This window comes from Ambystoma mexicanum, chromosome 2q, assembly GCF_040938575.1.
Source record: "Ambystoma mexicanum isolate Mex_15411 chromosome 2q, UKY_AmexF1_1, whole genome shotgun sequence".
Lineage (NCBI taxonomy): Eukaryota > Metazoa > Chordata > Amphibia > Caudata > Ambystomatidae > Ambystoma > Ambystoma mexicanum.
This window is the reverse complement of record NC_090924.1, coordinates 729,786,663-729,804,778: the sequence shown is the minus strand read 5'-3', so window position 1 is coordinate 729,804,778 and position 18,116 is coordinate 729,786,663.

The following is an 18,116-nucleotide window of genomic DNA, read 5'->3' as shown; positions in this document are numbered from 1 at the left end:
TTCCGTTATCTAGGGCTGGGCATCTATCATAACCCACAACAGGAACACATGCACAACACCATAAGAGCGATGGAAGGATTAATTAAGTTAATGAAATTCTGTGGGAAGTTACCACTGGCGGTAATGGGAAGAGTAGCACTGTTAAAAATGGTGGCTCTGCCCAGGATGCTAGACTGCTTTGGGAATGTCCCATACAATATCCCTAAACGATTCTTTACAACACTTGAAAAAGAGTGAAGGAGCTGCCTGTGGAAAGGAGGTAGACACAGGGTGGCGCTCAGCACTCTTCAGAGACCTTATGATAAAGGGGGACTGAGAATCCCAAATTTTGAACTATATTACCTTGCATGCCAGATGCAATATGCTAGCGGACGACCCCACAGTAGATACAGCACTACTACAACCAGTAATACAACACCTACATCTGAAAGACCTAATATGGGTGACCCTGCCAGAACCACAAGGATATCCACAGTTAGTGAAACTGGGCATGCAAATATGGCGTAGAACTTGTAAAAAACTTGACATCAAAGATCCAATATCACCACAGATTCCACTAGCAGCAGTTATGACTGACAGCAGAGGACTGAGGGCCAGTGTGCGGCTACACTGGTAAATGTGTGGGATCATTGCCATAGGGGATCTGCGGGGGGAAGCACATTACTAAATTTTCAAGAACTGCAGGAACTAACTGGGTTACAAGGAGGACAATACCTCCTATACAGTTATATAGTGAAAACAATTAAGCGTAGATGGCCAGAAACAGGGGACGACACAGTAGGTCATGAAGATATAGAAACTATAATAAATATCTGAGAGGGAGGGCACACCATATCAAGGCTATACGATGTGTTAATAGAACACCACTCCAGAAAGGAATTTCGAGTCAAGCCGAGATGGAAATCAGAAATAGGCAAGGTCTTTACAGACAAGGAATGGTGGAAGGTCTCTATCACAAGAAAGTCTCCAGAAATGCTACATTGCAGCTTTTACAATGGTATGTAATACAGAGAGCCTACCTGACTCCAGAAGTGATTGCTGGATTTATAGGTGCAAAAAGTCAGAGTTGCCCCAAATGTAAGATTATAAATGCAGGAATGGTACATATGTTTTGGAAATGGAACATTATAAGTAAGTTCTGCAGTGAAATCGCACATAGAGTGTCTGTAGTAGGCATAGATCTGGATGTTCCCTCTCCGGAGGCATCCATACTGGGACTCTTCTAGAGGGGCAAGAAGTGTAAAGCACTAGTGAAACTGAAAGACCTAATATTTGTGTTGGCCAAACAATGCATTGCCATAAACTGGAACTCAGGGCAGGGTCTTCAAGTGGAAAAGTGGTGGGGGTGATTTGCAAAAATGGACAATAGCTGAGACCAAGGTATGGAAACAGGCGATTAACAAGCAAAAACAGGACCCTGGGGAAGACACGATACAATGGTCTGAACTCACATTAATGGCTATCTAAAAAGCTAGTTGGATGTAGTGAAGTACATAGAGAGCGCAAGACAAGAGCACTAAGAAAGCATGGTTGCTACATTTGGCTAGTTATGGGGTAGGAAGGGGGGGCTCGTTAGTAGAGTTCATTACTAGACAACCACGATATGTTTGGACAATATGCAACTGTATGTCGTGAATGTAAACACCTATATGTTGTTATGCTAGTTGTGTAAAAAAAAAGAAGAAATTTAATTTAAAAAAAGTATGGGTATACCAACTAGTAGAGTAAGCTACCAACTAGTAGAGTAAGCTTAGTACCTAGACAGCTATAACATTCGAGTGCTGTTTGAATGGATTGTTGTGAAATTTGCACTTGTTGACAATGTGTTTTGTGAATGTTAGATCAATTGAAAGAAAGGTGAATGTATGTTTGCACATGCCACTAGTTCAATCCATTTCGTGTAAATGCAAGTTTGTGCAGTTATGATTACTAGGCGTATATAGATCCTAGATGAAATGTTGGTGCTATATTGTGTTGCAATTAATTTGCCTTGAGATTCTTTTCCCAATACGGAAATGTAGGAGGAAACCTATTTAGGATGTGTGTTTATGTGGATAACTAGACCTTAAATTGTTTGCGCATAGGGAGATATACTTTCAGGGTGACACATAGATCATTTTGTGATCGTCATCTTGGAGATAAATGATTTATAGTCTTTATTACCTGATGCTGATGATCTCAAAATTAATAGATATAAGCGAGAGCGGAGATATGTTCCTATTGTTTTAACATGTACCAAAATACTAGATGTCACTACAAGCAGCTGACTGTCAAGGATTATATTAAGGATTTATTAATTAATATAGGGGGTGCGGTTGGGATTGGGTGTCCATTGAGTCTTGTTTAGCGATTTATGTAATTTCCTATGCTATTGTGAAGTAACTATGGCAAGAGATAAGTATATATTGATTTTCTTTCTGGGGGATATTTAATGCATAATCGATTTGTTTGCTGAAAGTTAAGACATTTTAATGTATCCTTTTTTATTTCAATGCTGATGAACTATATGAAACTCTTTTAATGTATTACAAACTCAATGTCAGGTATCCTATTTTGCTTATACCCTCATCTTCATTCAAATGGGTTGTTATATAATATTAGGCAGCTGTTGCTTCTTTATTGGCTATTATTTCATCATGTTCTGTCTCACTTTGTTCTTGTTTTTTTATGTGTTTCTTTCCTTTCATATTTTATTATTTTTATTTTTTGGGCACTTGGATATTTAGTTTGTTATTGAGTTCTGATGCTTTTAACTCTCTGTGTAAGACAGAGCCCTCTAATACTTGGAATTCACACATTGGTGTTCACATCCCGTATGTCAATAATATTTTTCTTGAAAAGTGGGGGGTTGTGATAGGAAATAAGAACCTCACTGAAAGTGTGTCTACGTATTTTTTTAATAGAACAATTGCAATGTATAGGCTGTTCTTACTCTAAATGGCTGACTCACTACATGCACTAAGTTGGAATGTGAAGGGAGTGAACAATCCAATTAAGAGAAAAAAGGTGCTCACTTTTTTAGGCAAAAAAAAGACAGACATTGTCCTACTCCAGGAAACCCATTTGCAGTGTGACAAAATAGAGTATATTCTAAATAATGTATATGTTAAAGAATACTCAAGTTACTTTGCTAGTAATTCTAGTGGAGTGGCTATTCTATTTAAGAAGAACTTGCGATTCTCTGTAGAAGGGAGAATTGTAGCAATTAGGTTGCAAGTGGAAAATAGGCTTCTAATAATCTTGAATGTGTATGTCCCTAATATAGCTCAGCATGAATTCTTTGAAAAACTAGATGATGTCCTAAAAGAAATGGGCAATGGACCGATAGTAATAGGTGGGGATTTCAATACTATTTAAGATAAAGCGTTCGATAAGTCAGAAATATCACGTTCTTACTCAACAGAGAGGGCCAGAAAAGGACTTTCTAAGTTAATGCAACTGTGGGACTTGCATGATATTTGGTGTCGACTAAATCCAGGAAACAAAAAAGTATCGTTTTTGTACGGTACTGCATAAAACTTCTTCTAGAATTGATTTATTTTTAGTCAGCAGGGAATGCGTCAGAGATTGGTTAAAATCGTAATTTCAGACCATGCATATGTAAACTTGAAATTAGACCGTTTGCAGGGAGGTGGGAAAATTGATCGCCAATGGAGATTTAATACTCGATTACTGTTGGATCAAGATTTCATTAAACAAATTGGAATAGAGATTTCCTTGTTGCTTGAAGAGAATGCCGAGTCAGTTGACAGATAAGTATAAATAATCAGCTACGTTTCATAAAAAAAGAGAGTGAAGCAGAGTATATACAATTGGAATTAGATTATAAACAATGCATAGCCGAACACACAGCCAACCCTTCTGTTAATTCCTTTTCGACTATGATGAATGCTTAATGTTCTTTAGATCAAATAATACATTGTAAAGCTGAGAGAGATTTATCTTATACTAAGCAAACATTTTGGGAAAGTGGCGAAAGGTCTGAGACATTATTAGCTGACAGGTTACGGGGAAGCGAGAGGGGAAACAAGTGCTTTTTATTTCAGAAGACAATGGCACCTTTTTGAGGAAAAAAAACATTTGTGGTGCATTTCGAAAGTTGTATGCATCACTGATTTGTGAAGACGGACTTGTAGATAATCTTGAAGTTGCTGATTGTTTAGAACGTTTTTGTATACCGGAGTTAAATGATAGTGATACACTTCTTTTGCAAGAAGATATTTCAGTACAGGAAGTTATTGATTCGATGGGGTTGATGGCTCCTGGCAAATCCCCAGGGCCAGATGGATTCCCGATTGAATTCTATGTTGCATTCAGTGCTTCCCTTGCTCCCTTTATGGTTGACCTTTTTAGGGAAATTATGAATTATGAACAATTAGCAAATTCCATGAAAACTGCAGCAATTTCTGTGATCCCTAAGCCTGGAAAAGATAACTTGAGATATGGAAATGAGAGATCCATATCTCTAATCAATGCTGATGTCAAACTTCTGGCAAAGATTTTTGCAATGCGCATTAACCCACTGTTGCCGAAGGTGATTCATCAAAACCAGACAGGATTTATCTTTGGCAGAAATAGTTTTGATAATTTAAGAGAACGTTTGGATGTAGCACATTTAAAATGTAGCTCGTCTGAACCTTACGCTGTATTAAGTATTGATGCAGAATAGGCATTTGACAGGGTAAATTGGTCTTTTCTTCGGCAAGTATTGATTAAGGTTAATTGTGGATCTCGAATATAAAGACTTTTTAATGCATCATATAGGGATGCTGAAGCAAGGGATTTGGTGAATGGTTGCCTAGCTGAGTGTTTTCCAATTTATCTTGGTACTCCACAGGGTTATCCCTTATCGCCTCTTTTTCTTCAATTTTTTATTGAGCCCCTGGCCATCTCTATTAGAGTAAATGATTGTATTAAAGGTATTTTGTTGGGCGACTGAGTCTCCAAGGTCCGACTGTATGCAAATGACCTTTTCGTTTTGCTTTCTGACCCAGAGCAATCATTTAAGGAATTAGTATCAACTCTGCAGGCGTTTGTCCGTGTGTCCAATTATAAAATTAATGTTTCCAAGACTTTGATTTTCCCTATATCGCCGTCATGTCATAGAGATCTCCTGGGAGTTGATCGGCATGTGTGGGCGAATAATGGATTTAAATACCTGGGAATACAAATCTCTAGGCAGGTAAATACCCTGTTAACTTGTAATATCCATGCTAAACTTGTGGAAATAACCATATTGTGTTTGAAATGGAGTAGGCTACGCCTTACGTTGTGGGGCAAAATCAATGTTATTAAGATGACACTGCTTCCAAAGCTGCTTTACATTTTCAGTATGCTCCCACTCACGCTAACAAAAATCTTAATTTGCAACATTGATAACGTTTTTTGAGTTTTTCTATGGGGAGAGGTGGGCAGATCTAGGATCCCTACAGATATACTCATGAAACCTGTACGCTTGGGAGGATTTGGCTTTCGGAATATTGCTTTATATCACAGAGCCATTTCCCTTTGCACATTGCACTTTTGGTTGAAGAATGATGTGGCTACTTGCCCGAATTGGGTTGGCCTAGAGACATCCTCTGTTTGTCCAGTCCCCCTGCATAGCCTCCTCAGTATGGCCAAGAAATTAAATATTGATAAAACCCCTCCTTTTGTTTGGCACACCCTGAAAGATTGGGAAAAAATGGTGAGACCTCAGGGGTAAAATACCTTTTTGGAATCATCTATCTGGGGTAACTCAGTGATTCAATTTAATATTCGCTCCTTATCGTGGCCCTCCTGGCAGTCGTGGTATCTGGAAAATTGGGCACATTTCTGATGGAACATCTATGCTCAATTTTGCGTTACTGAGAGTCAAATATAAGCTGCAGTTGTCAGCAGTACGCCCTTATCGAGTACTCTGTGGAATTTCTGAATTATTATTTGCTCCATTGAACGTTTCTATACATGGTGTCCCCTCTATACTGCATTTATCTAAGAGTGAACCGCTTTCGGTGAACTCTATCTTGTATAAGCTCCTTGCACCAAAAGAAGTTAATATGGCATCTGAATGTGGTAGGGAGATAAAGGAGTTCAGACCTAGGTTATGATCTCTCGGATGGTGAATGGAATCTCATTTGTGCAGGACCATGTAGATACAGAATAGATTTAGATTTAAGATTCACTCAACAGCGGGTGATGCATTGTATTTCTTGGTCCCCTTCAAAGATGAAACGCTGTAAACGTACTCGAGATGATACTTGCTGGAATTGCAAATCAGATGTTGGAACGGGTTTACACTTGTTTTAGTCATGCCCAAAGATCGCTGGTTTTTGGGAGGCTGTAATTTAGAGCATAGACCTTGTACTGGATTCTTCACTCCCTTGTACTCCATTAATGTGTGTACTGGGTTTGTTTCCTATGGATCTTCGAGTGTCACCTGATTTACTCTTTTGGACATATAGAGCGTTGATGGTTGCTAAGAAGCACATTTTAAAATGCTGGAAGAGTGATACTAGTCCATCTATTGATCACTGGTTACTTGACCTCTTCATCCTTTCAAGCAGGGAGAAAGTAACGTATCAGAGGTTAAGAAAAAATGATAAATATGGTGCCATATGGGATGTTTACAATGATTTGTATTCGTGAATTTGTATTTTCTTTCCTTTTCTTTCTCTCTCTTTTCTTCCTCCCATTTCAATTTCTCTATCGATCCTTTATAATCCGTTCAACCATAGTCTTCCACAACAAAATGTTTTATATGATCAGAGGGAGAGGAGGGAGGAGTTAAAAAAACCATAAAGATTTTACATTTTTTAAATGAAAAGGGGTATAAATTGGGGAGAAGAAGGCCAGAGGGAAGCCAGAGGGGTAACCAAAAATATATAAAAATGTATTTATTGATATTGTTCTAATGTCATTACGGTATTAAGTTTGAATTATTCATACTTGTTCTCTTGAACATTTTAATAAAAAGATATTTTTTAAAAAGTGGCAATATTAGAAACAGATGGGCGAATTTAACCAGGGCCAAAGGAGAGAGTAGGAAAAACATCCTAAACCCTATCCAAAGAGTGGATTGGCCACATAAAAAGGGAAAGGAGCTACTACCCTAGGTGACACGCCCCTGCAATTTGTAATCGGGGGCTGGCCGCTGGAGATTGACGAGGAAAATATTGAAATAGTAATCTCAAACCTTAAGAACTTTAGGGACCCTGGTCGAACGGCCTGGCCAATGTAGTACTCAAGCAGAATCTTTCTAGGTGGGCTACTATACTCAAAATCCTGTTTGACAGGGTGCGCACCACGCAGGAAATCCAATCTCATTGCACCAGTCTATACATATTCCGGGCTATAAAAAAAAAGGAGATAGGTCCTTGCTGGAAAACTATCGACTGTTGTCATTACTAGATGTTACGGCTAAAACTTCAACATTTATCCTTGGGGCATTATAGAAGTGGGTGGATTACATGCATCTACTACAATTTATTCTGAGTGGGTTCTGCCCAGGGAGCTCCACAACGCACAATCTGAGGATGAAGGACGTATTGTTTTGAGGGGCCACGGCACCCGCAGCGTCTGCATTGTACACTATTTTTGTTGACTTCCGGGCAGCTTTCAATGGGGTCAACATTGAGAAGCTATGGTACAAATTGGAAAGTTGGGGCTATCCCACATGGCTGGTGAGTGTCCTTAAGGGTCTGCATTATAACACACAGGTCCGCGCGAGACTAGATGAATCGGGTGATACATCTTCCCTCATCAAGATTTATAGGGGGGTAAAGCAGGGTTGTACTATGGCTCCCCGACTCTATAATATATATATGTCCGACCTCCCCTCACGCGTTCTGCCAGGTGGCGGCTGCTGTCCAAGAATAGGAGATGGGCCTATCCCATGTATGTATGTTGTATGCTTATGACCTGGTGATGTTCAACTATGCCTACAGCGGCGCAAGGGATATATTATCCAAAATATGCCACAGAAAATTACCTAAACATCAACATGGGGAAAACAAAGGTAATGATAGTTGCATCTAAGAAGATTAAACAACCGTGCTTTGCTACCAGCCTGGAGACATTGGAATATGTGGTGAAATATCCATACCGATTAAGAATGCATGGTCCCACAATCATAGGAAAAAGCATTGTTCCCTTGTTGTGAAGAGGTTGTCGGAAGCGGCTGTCCGGTGAAGCTTGTGGGCTCAGTGCGGCTTGATGGCCTGTAACGTAGCTTTCAGAGAGGTCCTTTCCTCAAATCAGATAGACTAAGCTGTTGGTGCTGGTACATCAGAAAACAATCTTGCCGTTGAATCCTGCCGTTTGAAGGTGTGGTGTGAAGGTGCGGTGTGCGGTGCTGTGTTCTGACCAAGAGCTGCTGCCGATCGAGAGCTGCTGCTGACCGAGATAGTGCCCGTGCCTGTGCAGTGCCAGCAATGAGCGGCGGCGAGGAGAGGTGAGGGTGGCGTGAGTCATTCAGCAACCCGGTACTGAGCACAGAATTTCGAGTTCTGAGTACCGTGCAGTGCTAACTGCTAATTGCCACAGTTTGAGCAGTAGTCGAGGGGGTCGAACTTGGCCCCTAACTCCCCTCCCCACCTCACTCCCCACTCCCCCCTCTCGCCCTCCTTCGTATTCCGTTCTCTGGAGTGGAATCAGAGGCGGGGGATAAGGTGAGACGTGTGAGTCCAGGGCGTAGTGGGGCACTGAGTGACCTGAGGCTCTTGTTTTAGCTGTTCCTAGCTGTTCTAGCTGTTCCTAGATCTTGGTGGGGGTATGGGGAGAAACTCTCCAGGATTGGGGAGCAATTGTTAGGCACCCACGAGGCCTCATAAGGAGAACAATGGAGACCCCCTGCCCACTGTCTCCAGCGATTAAGATCGCCCACTTTACATCATCCCATGAAACGAACATTACAACCTACACTGGACGCGCCCTCTCCCGGACTCACCTTGGGGTGCTCGGTGCCAGAGGCAGAGGTGATCTTGCCAGTCGCAGGTGACCCTTCCATTTGGAACAGACCTCAGTGTGAGGAAGATCCACCGGGCGGGTGCAAGGGGCTGAATGAGGGAGGGCGAAGCTCTGCCTCAGCCCCCTCTAAAGACTCACTATATCGGGCCAAAGGACTCGAGGGATCCTCAGTCGGAGGAGTCAGGGGACCTACAGAGGGGAGCGACGGGCCTACAAAGTGAAGAAGACAGGGTTGGGATAATAGACTCCATTTCCTCCTCCGACATATTCACTTTTGGTTCTGCCTCACTCCCTCAGCACCAGTTGCCATATCACTACAAAGTGGATCAGGGGTGGAAACCCCATGATATTACGCCTAAACTCAACCAGCAAAGCTTCAGCTATGTTTTGCTATAAAAAAAACAAGGAAGCTACAAAAGAAAGCTTAACGAGGGACCCTAGCATTCAATGTGGCCCCCAATTGCTCATGGCAATCATAGGGGGGTGACGGAGGGCATAACCTTGGCATCTAATTACTCTAGTAGGACATTTCAAAAGGAGCAACATGTCTATCTCTTTAACAGGGATCCAGCAGCCCTAAGCCAGCAACAAGCTCCCTTTCCTAGCAAATGCCAACGAAGGGTTCCACCACCTTCTGACGAAGACCTTTCGATGGACCTGGCAGCCAAACAGGTGGAGGAAAGAGCTAAAAGTGAGCCTGCCATTGACGCAAGAATGATCTCGGCCTTTGCAATTACAATAGCCCCCTTTATGAAATTGATTGAATCCCAGATGGACCAGCTCTGAGACCAAATAACAGTCATCGCAATGATGCACTCCAAGTTAATTTATGTCGAAGGCTTTATTACTGCTCTACAAGCCAACTTGGACCAGAACTCGGACCATATTACCCACATTTTGAAGAGTATCCTTGACCCTATAATTCTAGATAAAGAAATAAGGCAAGCGGACAGGCTAAGCTGCTCTACCCTAACCACGGCAGGCATTCAGGTAGCCTCTTTAAGGAGACAGGACACAGTACTAGCTCCCTCTTTGGAGACTTTACCTTCCACCGTAGTTCCTCCTAAAGTGGGCACGGTCCATCTAACAGCAGACAAATCAACGTCCATGGAGGCACAACCGGACAACGGTCTGGTAGAACTGGGCCCACCATCCAACGCAACAATAGTTCCTACGGAAACCCCCCCAAGGTTAATTAACCTATAATGTTGCCAAGGCCATCAGAGGGAACGCCGGGGGCTCTAAACCCAAATCCAACACTCAAAGTATTTGACATGTTTAAAAAGCACCAAAGGGGCGCCCCCAAAAACCTCGGAGAAACCTTAGTGGTGAACAAAAAGGGATTTGCTACGTATTCAAGGCCAAGAGCTTCCCTTTTGGGTAACTGTCCCAAAAGAGATAAATCCAGCTTGACCAACACTGAACAAAAAAGTACAACTCCCATTAGCAACCCTGGCCTACCACAGAACAGTCTGAGGCCGAAAAAGCCTGCAGTATTCAGAAGACAAAGGTCCAACTGTAGCATCTCTCCAGACTCTTTAAGGATGGAATCTAGTGTGGTGAGCAGCAACAACCCTGACAGCGACTCAACTCTCGAGTGTACGGCAAATTCCTTAATGAACTTGTCCACCTATTCAGACGGAGATGAAATGGAAGAGTCTGATAGAAGAAACGCTGGCCACGACGTACACAGCAGTCCAGGCAGAAACGAACCACTGGACACAAGCTGGAACGCCAGAAAGGACTTCGCACCTGGAAAACAACAGGGAAGGGGCAACCTTTAAGAAGACTACGCAGCAGATAGCTTCCAGCCTTCCACGAAAAGTGGCCAATTTGAGGCAGAAATGGAAATTAAGAGTCCACCAAAACACAGAGGACATGGCGCCGTCCTCAGAGTCCGAAGTGGGCTACTCTCCCTCTAAATCAACCAAGACCTTTTGACATTGGCGCAAATGCGGCGCATCTAGAAAATTGACGAAGGTGGACCACGCAGAGGCAAACCGCCCAGATACGATTCACAGACTCAACCCAGACAGGGCATCAAGAAGATCTGTTTCATGGGCCGACAAAGGTAAAACAGACAAAGGCGAACAGAATACGGGGCTCTCAAACCCACTCTCCAAAATTGGAATGACCAAGGACAAGTTCAGACTATCCCTGAAAAGAATGCTGGCCCTTAAGGACAACCTTGTAATGAACAGGGATAATGTAATGAGACTTATCTAGTGTACCACCTCTCGTCTCTAGGGACATAGACTTGGTTGAATTTCCCATCGAAGACTGCTTTGACAGTGTCATTCTGCACATAGATTCTTGGAAAATCAAGAACCTACTCATGAAAGAGGGGCTCAAGCTTAACAAACACGGTTTCATCTTGGAGGAGTTGGCCACCGAATCAAAGGGTTCAGACTGCACCAGACTTGAGGATGAGGGTGAAGAGAAAAGTACTACACCAGATGGCTCCCTAGGAGGTCTCTGCCTACTAAAAAAGCAGAACGAAACGGTCAAGGAAGACTTCACAATTGGTGTGCGGAGTGGAAAGAGATCAGACCACCTGAAGAAAAGTAACAACGCCTCTGGAGACAGTTGTGAAGATTGTAGTTGGTTGGTGGATTGCTTTGTCATCAAAATCATAACGCCAGCAGACGTGTTTCCCTGACCCCCAAAAAGTGACTTTCTTAGCTAGCTGGAACACAAGGGGGTTTTCTCACCTATTTGGAAAAAGCACGACTAATTTGTCGAAGTACATCTTTTTTTTGTCTCCAGGAGACCTGGCTTAGAGAATTACCTCTCATGGAAGGGTATGAAATCTCTATTAATCCAGCATTAAAGGGACCCAAAGGTCGCCCTGCAGTAGGTCTGCTAACGGGGATCAAACGATCAAGTGGTTTGGTCACAATTTCATCTATAAACCCTAATCCAGCTAACTACTGTCAAAATTAAAAGGACCTCTAACCCATCCGACTACTGGAAGTTGCTAATATGTAACATCTACTGGAGGGCTGACCTGGGTTCAGGTCAGAGTTTTAGAGATCTAATACTAAGGTCCACTAATGACGCAAGGGTTGAATGGGTCAATCTGGATGTCCTCCTGTGTGGGGACATGAACATGGAGTGCTTCGACAAACAAGGACTTAAAATAACAACATTATCTCTAAATGTGTTTGACAACGTGAAAAGAGGGCTCGACTTCGAAAAAGAACTCTCGGAGAGAGACATCTATATGGTAAACGGAAGTGTCGGCGGTCACAAGCTGGCAGACAGAACTTGGCAAAGGGGGCTCAAAGCAGCACACTGGACTATATGTTTGCCTCTGAAGGGTTGTTTAGAAAACTCCTATCCCTAACAGTCAAAAACACGGATCATAGTGACCACAAACTTTTGGAGTTGAAAGTCAACCACGGGGCGACAGAGACCCCTTCAATAGCCTACCACCAGCAAGGCACTCACTAAGAGGTCACACCGGCAGGCAGCCGCTTAAGAATAAGACCAAGAGACACGCTACCCCTAATCAATTCCCTGATGGAGTTGAGCTCAGAGAACCTAAACGACAGAGGGGGAATTCTTAACTACCCAGAAACACTTCCCGCCTTTAAGGAAAGAGGCCAGTGCAAGAAAAGACCTGAATTCAAAGCCAGGCATGTCTTCGATGAACAAATAGTGACAAGAAAAAGATCTGTCAATAAACAAAGAAACGTGTAAAAAAAAAAAATCAGACACCAGACAACCATGCCAAACTAAAAAGCCCGATATCATCGTTTAAAAACTGGCTGCGTTAACACATGCATATAGTTTACCAACATGACAGTGAAAGAATGCTGCACTTATTATCTAAGAAGAACACTGCTGGTGTATGGAAACTCATGAACGACCTCAACACCACTGAGGATTCAAGAACTGTAAATCCAGTCTCAGCTACGCAGTGGGAGGAACACTTTAGAAAATTGTATGAGATCAGTGTACCGGGTCCCAGCAAGCTCCACATTGTCTCAAACTCTCCTTGGGAATTTGAATTTGACAAAAAGGACATCCTTGACCTCCTAAACAAATCTAACGTGTCAAGGGCGGCAGGGCCCAACGGCCTGACCAACAAAGTTCTAAGACGGAACCATGACAAATGGGCAACTTTTATGGTTGAACTGTTCAAGACTATTAAGAAGGCAAAAAAGATTGCGTCGTCTTGGACACAATCGTCGTACCAATCTTCAAGAAGGGCGATAGGTCTACCCCTAAGAACTATCTCTTACAATCTCTTTGGTACTCACAAGTCTTCAGGCTCAGCAGTCAATTTGGAGGAGGTAAGTGGCGTCCCCCCGGGTGTCCAGAGCCCAGAAAACTGAGCTCTGTGCTGCCCAGGGGGCCACCCCCTGGGAAACCCTTGTGGGGAAGAAAATCTAGAATCTGTAGAAGTAGTGGCAGTTCAATGCAACAATGTTCCAACAGTCAAAGTGAAGAACGAAGCTTCTGTCGTTGAAATACTCAGCAATAATGGGAATCCAATGAAAAGGAACGTTGATGGAAACAATCCACTGGAGCTGAAGCCAAGCGGGAGGTTCAAAATGCGGGATACTCTGAGACAGAAGAAACTACAGAGGAGGTAATACAGATCAGAAAAGAAAGAAAAAGGAGAATGCTGGCAGATGGAATACCAGGAGTGACAGAGAGCAGAAAGCAGTACAGAAAGACGAGGCGCTGTAAGCGCTGGGAGCCGTGAGCGGCGAAGAAAGGCAGGGAGCTGGAAGGCAAAGAGAGCCGTGAATGGCGCAGGGGGGGCAGAGAGCCAGAAGGCAGAAAGAGCCGAGAGCAGCGCAGACGGGCAGTACTCCGAGAAAGGAGCACCGAGGAAGTGATTCTCTGTCTGAACCGTCAAAGAAAGTAAGCAACGAAATGGGGAAGGATAAAGAAAATAAGCCGTAGAACCGGTAGGCAACCAAAGTATAAGAGGAAAATGCGGGCAGAGAAAGTGAAAGTAAGAAGGCAAAGGAACGTTGTCGGAGGAACGACAACGTGCAAAGGAGAGCCTCAGAAAGGTTTGAGTAGAATGCAACAAGACGGGAGCAATGTTAAGCGTAGAAACAGAGTAGCAACGCAGTTACCTGTCTGTTTGAGGTGATTTAGTACGAACGAATAGGTAGAAAGTGAGTGAGCTCCATATTGAATGGAAGACTAGACCTGCACTGCTAGTTGGTGGTGACGTGGTCGAGCAGGCACCATCTTGGATTCCACTGAACATGTCGTGGATGATGCATCTTCCACTGTCTCCATAGGCTTTCAGGGGTTCTTCTAATACTATCGGCCTATCGCCCTTCTCGACATGGTCGGAAAGATCTTTGCGGCTGTTATCTTGAGGCACTTTAACAAGTAGAGGTTGGTCTCTGGTCACCAGGACACTTGGCAGGCAGGGTTCCGTAAGGGGATCGGCACAGCCCTCAATTTATCATCAGTGTACTGAAATGTATGATAAAATGGAGATCCATTAAATCCATCTACATTGCATCGATCGATATAGAGCAGGCCTTCGACTCAGTCAATCAGAGAATCCTCTGGAACAAACTGAAAAGGTGGGGTTGGGCTCCAGACTAGAGAGAAGCAATGGAGGCTCTACATACCGACACCGCACTGAAAATCAGGCTGGACAGAAGGGGCATGCTGTCCAATGGAATCACATCCAAGAATGGTCAGAAGCAAGGTTGTCGCCTTGCACCAGCAGTCTTCAGCCTCTTCATATCAGACATGGAAGAGGACTTTGAGCTACTCAGATGCTTTCCGCCGAGGATCAAAGGGATCGCAGTTGGCCGTCTTCTATTTGCAGATGACCTACTGCTGCCAGATCAAACTGAAATAGGCCTTCAGAGGCAGTTAGTGGCACTGGACCCATACGTTAAATAAAACGCCCTTAAGATCAACACAAAGAAATCCAAAGTCCTAATTCTGGGAGAAGGCGGTAGGTCCAGAAAGCTCAAAACAATTAAATGGAAGTTGAACGGTGATCCAATGCCAGTGATCCCATCGATGGTGTACTTGAGGATAACCTTGAATGACAGTTGGAACTATGCCCCTGGTGTGGCCCAGTTGAGAAGTAAAGCCAAAAATGTGAACTCGCAAGCACTGTTGATTAAAAACAAGTACTGGAAATTTTCATGGTTGCCGCTAATCGACTTTTATAAAATGAAAGTTGCTCCGATCCTCATGTACGCAGCAGAAGCCAATCTCTTCATCAGTCCAAAGGTGTGGCCGTGTTTGGAGGGGATCTTTTAAAAGAGAATCATGTGGCTACCAAACTCACTCCCAATAGTGCTTGTTCGGAGTGAATTGGGCCCATCTTCCTTGTATTCCCTGATGGTGTGGACATCCATGTGTCTTTATCGGAAATGTCAGGCTCCGCCTTGGAAATGTGGCTTCACGATGCTTAAGGTTGCAATCGAGGACAAAGCAGTTCCATCTTTAAACGCCTGGCGAAGGAATGTGCCTGTCCATACTAGAAAACATTTCACAGTCAGAAGATCTACTATTGGTCAACCCGACTGGGATCAAGGCTAAGCTGTTGGACTTGGACTGGATCCTCACGAAGGACAAATTAACGGCTTACAAGACCGCAGTCCAGGGCCCGGAGGAACATTTCAAAAGAGGAACGGTCCCACCATACTTGGAGAGGTTTCCATCCCAGGTGGAAAGGCAGAACTTTCTGAGATTCTGCTTAAATCTATTCCCTACAAGGGGGACTGCTGGAAAGGAGAAAGAAAGTTCGGGAGGACAGGACCCTCATGTGCCGCTTCTGCAGAAAAGGTGTGGAAACCCTGAAGCACCTAGTCTTGTTCTGCGAAACACTAACAGACACAAGAGCCAGGTTGCTGGGAAAGTTCTTCGAAGAATCAGCCACCATATCACAGGAAGAATGGTGGCCAATCCTAAGGTGGGGGGAAGCAGTCTATGACGTTGGCGCTTCGGAATTTGGTTAAGGTGATCTTCGGCATACTGGAGCAAACGGACACTAAAGACAGCCTCACACTTGACGAACACAGGGGACCTGGCACCCTTCGAATTTCTGAACTCTTCAACATTCTGAACAGTGAAATCTGTAATACAACTGCATTTGTGAGAAACTTATATTCTTCATCCTTTCTCTTTTAAATATTTCAGTTTTTTGTGGTAATTTATTTTTCTTTTTTTATGTATGTGTATCTGCATCTAAGGTTTTGTTTTAAATCAATTGATGCTAATAAAAATAAATATATATATATCCATACCTGGGATTGGAAACGAGTGCTAGCAGAACATACATCCACATAAAAGAGGCCAAGGAAGCAAAGGCACAATGAACGACCCCCCTGATTGTGGCATTTGCAAGACAAATGGCAGGATACTCACTGGAGGGGATAATTACCCTCTGTAGACAGTGTTTTTGCCCTATGGTCTTATATGGCTTAGAATCCTTGGCTATGAGTGAGCTGAAATGGCTAGATAAAATCGAGGGATACTTTTGGAAAAATATACTAAAATAAATTCCCTCGACTTCTGTTGCGTTTCTTAGACTCGAGCTGGGGTTGATATCCCTACAGGACCAAATGCTGATAAGGCAGGGATTGTGACATTTAAAAATCAATTTGCAGTCAAAATGTCAATTACTTGCTGTATTGGGGCACGGTAGCAGACCTAGCCATAACTACGTTGAAGAGGACTTCAATCAGCTAAAAGCAACCCTCTACGAGCACATGTGTTGGCACCCTGATTTTACACGATAATGATTTTTTTATTATTCCTTGTTTCTTTTGTAAAAGTTATTTTAGAACCGAATGCAAATAAATATAAATAAATAAAGCCTATGCTTGCCCTCACAACTAAAGCTAAACAACGTGTAGCGATATCAATAATCAAAGAAATAGTGATCAACAAAAGTTCTGAGCTTCTTCCAGCTCTCGGCTTCCTTTTCAGTTCCCCTTCCCCAAGTTCAAGAAAAATCCACAAAAGTCTCAGGATTACCTCTCTCCCACTCGAGGTAATACAGTTCCACATAATCCTTCGGGATCCGTTCCCCAAGTTCCAAGCAGCGTAGTTCAAAGAAAAATGGTCTTGAGGCTTTGTTTTCAAGACAACAGGTGTAATGCCTCACGTCTCAGGGGTTCCCGTCCCCAAGATTTCAGGTCTTCCTATTATACTTATGTCAGTCTTTCAAACAAAAGATTGATCGACTCCTGTCCCACCTTTCTATGGCACTCTTTCACACTGGTGCATTTCCTCAGACGTTGTCATATGGGCACTTTCCTTTTGGCTGTCTTTTATTACTTGCTTTGCCCATAAAGTTTCAGTTAATTTTATATTCAACCAGCTTAAATGTGAGATTTCATTCCGCTCGGTATTCACCAGATATTCAATGTGCTCAATTGTACAGTTTCATTCAGTTCAGTGTTCAACAAAGGTTCAATATTTGGTTTGGTATTCAATATACATCTAGCACGTTTAATTTGAAGTTTTTCCTTCAGTTCGGTAAAGCTTTACCTCTTTGCTACCTCTTTGGAATGCCACTGGCTGCCGAGTGCCTCTCCTTTCCCTCACCAGACTTCTTCGCTGTTCCCTGATGGCTGCCGCTGCTTTCTTCCAGCCTTGCAGGTCAGCTGCTATGAGCTCTGTTCACTTGTCTTGGCCTCGCTGGTTGCTCCGCTTCCTGCGTCTGGATGCAGGCAGCGTCCTGCTCTCTCCCGCAGCTCCAATTGCCGGTTTCTCACCACGGAGGCACCTGCAAAAGCCTAATGGCCCAACTTGCGTTGGGCTCGATAGGCTTTCTGGACTTCTGGCCGGCATCCTGGCTCCTCCACAGGTCCCACCATGGCTGCCTCCTCTGAAAACGGGTCCCCTGCTGGTCTCCTTCCCAGAGGTCTCCCCGTTTCTCCAGTTGCTGCACATTTTGCCTCCTTTTATGCACCTGCAACCTTTGGATAGGTTGCAGGTGTGCACTTCCAATTTGTTTTGCAGGACTATAATTAAGAGGAAATGCCTGACCTTCACTGCACTTTGCAGGCATCTTCCTCATCCCAGTACTAAAGTGGTGACATGGCATTACTCTCAGTCGCTTCTTCCTTGCCCCAGTGCTGTCAAGTGTCACATGTGGGGAAATGAGGGGAGCAGGCTTATAATAGCCCATAAAGGTCAGGGGAGGGTTAGGTTGGTTGTCA